This window comes from Ambystoma mexicanum, chromosome 10 (genome assembly GCF_040938575.1).
Source record: "Ambystoma mexicanum isolate Mex_15411 chromosome 10, UKY_AmexF1_1, whole genome shotgun sequence".
NCBI lineage: Eukaryota > Metazoa > Chordata > Amphibia > Caudata > Ambystomatidae > Ambystoma > Ambystoma mexicanum.
In genome coordinates this window covers 1,383,303,243-1,383,306,719 of record NC_090932.1, presented here as the reverse complement: position 1 = coordinate 1,383,306,719, position 3,477 = coordinate 1,383,303,243, and the positions used below count along the sequence as shown (strand labels likewise).

General features: G+C 44.0%; 1 long non-coding RNA gene across 2 annotated transcripts; it reads right to left on the bottom strand.

The window, feature by feature from the left end:
- Nucleotides 1-704: 704 nt before the first annotated feature.
- Nucleotides 705-3,131, bottom strand: LOC138493330 (uncharacterized). Of its 2 annotated transcripts, none has more exons than XR_011276380.1 (3): nt 3,011-3,131; nt 2,842-2,971; nt 705-783 (listed from the first exon to the last, which is right to left on the bottom strand). It is a non-coding gene; the product is annotated as an uncharacterized lncRNA (long non-coding RNA). The 2 variants fall into 2 exon arrangements; XR_011276379.1 differs by lacking the exon at nt 705-783 and adding an exon at nt 2,626-2,659.
- Nucleotides 3,132-3,477: the final 346 nt, after the last annotated feature.

Here is a 3,477-nt window from a genome sequence, read left to right as displayed (position 1 = left end):
CAACCCTATGTATTGATGGCGGCAGCGTCGACGTAACCCAAGCCCCCCTCCTCCTCTAAACTGACCAGAGCATCCCTTTCTTCGGGATAGAGAACTGGGATCAAGAGGCCTGTTTTGCGGGGTTTGGAATGTCCATCCAACCCGCTAGCGTGGTGCTTAGTTTCAGGAGAATACTGTAGAACAACGTTTTATAACGTAACCATACCTGCCTAACCTCCGGAATTTTTCCGGAGACTCCGGAATTTCAAGCGTTTCTCCGAGTCTCCGGAAAAGTTCCTTGAATCTCAGGAATTCAGGAATTTTGAGATTCTTTCCATGTCCCGTCATATTCCCCACCTGATTGGATGCCGCCGGTAGCCAATCAGGTGGAGAATATGACGGGACCCGGAAACGGCGTGAAATGTTCGTGCCCACTGCCTGCATCACTATAATAATAGTGCTTTCTACCCATGTCATTGGATTGAAAGCACTATTATTACGGCGGCGGTGCCACGTTCATTTTGCTTACCATAGCACTGAAAATCATTAATTCAATGCTATAGTAAGCAAAATGAAGTCGGCGCCGAAATAATGCTGCTTTCTATTCATGTCATTGGATTGAAAGCAACATTTTTTCTGCTGCGGCGCCGGTGTTCTGTAATATTTGGTATCCCATACCAATCCGGTATCCCCTGGTCTTCGGCTGCCTTCGGCTGATCGCTGATTGGCTGTATTACGCCTGAGCAGTGGCCCTTCTTCCGAGCTGTCACAGACATAAGCAGCAGAGCACCGCGCAGCACGTTGCTGTAATAGATAAAAACACTGTTCATTCTGAGAGAAAGCTTTGCATTAAAACGCGAGGCTGCCCCTGAGGAAGCTGCTGATGTAAAGCTTTCTCTCAGAATAATAAACAGTCATTAATCTATACCCACAACGGAACGAAGCTCGGCATTGCATAAACTTTAACTTGTCATTAAAATAGGAGGCTTCGACTGAAGCCATTAACGACTCGTTACAGTTCATGAAATGTCGAGCTGCGCTTTGTGATAATAACAAGACAGTTACATCTCAGTGATATGATTTTGTCATGAAGATGTATATTACTGCAAGTACATGTTTTTTTGTATGATCTTTGTAAAAGTTGATGTATGTACCCCCTACGCACTCCTCTATGCACTGTCAAGCAAAATAAAATAAAGGTTAAAAAAAAAAAAAAAAGACAGTTACATCTTATGAAAAGCCTCCCTATATTATCCTGTAAGTGGAGTATTCAGCATTGCAAGATGTGGTGAGGGGGACAGCCACGTGAAACGCCTGCTACTTTCGCCTCAAATGCAGTGCACGCAATTCCAGGTTGTCTCATTCGCGCCCACAAACCGCCCACCCCTGCCCCAATCTATTTTTTTGGTAACATTACTAGTGGCATCTCGCATTTTAACACAACAAAAATGAAAAAGGGCAGACTCATTACAGATGCAGGGAACTCATCTATTAGAGCTCTGTCCAGGCGCTGTGGGGAAAAATACATACACATCAACTCATTTGCATATGGATTGCACCAACAGAAATTACTTCACAGAAAGCAAATCGCAAGGAGCATCAACAGTCTTTGATACTTGGAGGCGCCATGCAACTGACTTTAGAATACGTTGTCATAAGTAAGCCAAGTGGCAAAATCTTTTCTGGTGCAAAATACCTAAATTGCATTCTTATATATGGAGCAAGTCAGGCTTTTAAAAAATAATAACAGCATGATATATTAAAGCTTTGAAGTGAATCACTTACAGAGCTGCAGATAAGACACAGTCTGATTACATGGTCTGCCCAGGATCACACACTTTGGTTAAATGGTGAAACTGGGATGTGGACAATTTAAGCAACTGAGCACTTCTTCACAGTTTTACTTTATATAGATTTTTATTAATGTTTCCCTTTGCATTTCATCTGCTTAAATAATACTTTATGTAACTGGAGGGTCAGCTCATGAACAAGTGGAAGGACTTAAGAGCTAATGATACTTGAAACGAAAGGGATGGCGCCCTGCCACTTACTTTTAGTCTCTTGACCTAAACATTTTGGTCAAGGCTAAGTTATTCAGCATGCTTAGTATGGCAAAAGCTATTTCATTAAGCTAACTGTCATACATATACAAAAAAGACGAGCTTTGGAGCCCTTCAAAGGTGCACTGTAGCTTTTTATTTAGCCATTGTCAATGAATGCAGGGGGAATTTTTTTCCCGCATTTAAGTCTAACATGAAACTAATTTGTTTTCTGGTGTACATAAGGATCAAATTACAGTCATCTTATTAAACAAATGCAACAAAGAAAAGATAGCAAATGCTTAAGGGAAATTAACAAACAAGGCAAATGAATGCACAATCGATGATTTGCCTAGATGTGCAATGGATGCAGCGAAACATGGTGTATTATTTAAACACAAGGCAAACACCTATGTGGGATGTGTGGAGTCCAGACCATGTGTCAGAGAAAAGACTTTCTTTCTTTCTGAGACTGGGTAGATTTGTTACTGGCTCCTAAAGGGAAGGGACCTAGTCGTTGGTCAACGACTAAAAACGGATCGAGTTGTGAAGCGGGAATGGGGGAATAAAGCCCTCAAAATGATGTAGTCCTGTGACGTTTCGGCAGAAAGCCTTCTTCATTTGCCTTGACTTGGTCTCCCCTATATGGAAAACAAAGGAAAGAAAAGAAAAAGAGGGAAATGGGCTCAGAAAATATTGTAGAGCTCGTCTAGGAGGTTCAAATCTGATGCTAGTTATACTGGCATGCAATAAAATCTAATTGAGACCATGTGAGTGAACAATATGTCATTGTCCACTGGCTTGCTGGCACTTGGTTACTGACCTGGACAGTAATCAGAAAGTGGTGTTTTCTTCCAGTTGGTGGTACCAGGGGACTGGGAAAAATGAGTGGCGGACCTCTTCAAGCAGTAGGAGGGGATTTCTGCCGCTAGGTAACTGGTGTGCTGGATGCACTTGGGTATGCTTGACTAAAACAGTTGACATACAAGTACCTGTTGGCACAGTCCTGCAGCCGTTTGGAGATTCTTGGCTGTGTTCAGTTGTGCGAGGACCTTATGAATGATGCTTGTAAAAGGCAATCAGGCGGTGGTCCACATACTGGTGGGGCTCCCAGGATTATGGGGTGTGAATTTTGCCGCGCCTTAATGTGGCTGCAGGACCCTGGAAATGAGAAACCAGGGTACAGTTTATCAAGAAGACGCTCTAAAGAGATTCAGAAAAATCTGATGCTATGAGACTTCTGAAAGCAAGGAGCGGAAGGCGCCCGCCCGTGTTGGGTTGGATCGTGCCGTCGTGAGAAGACAGGAGCTTAGGACACGGGTAGCTTCCGTGGCGGGGGCGGTAAACCCCCGGCTCCTTCGTGGCAAGCCCTGCAGGGCGCTCTTACCTATGTGTCCGAAAAGTGAGTCGATCGCTTTCTTGGGCTGTGGAGGTCGGCTACGAGAGCCGGCGTCGGAAC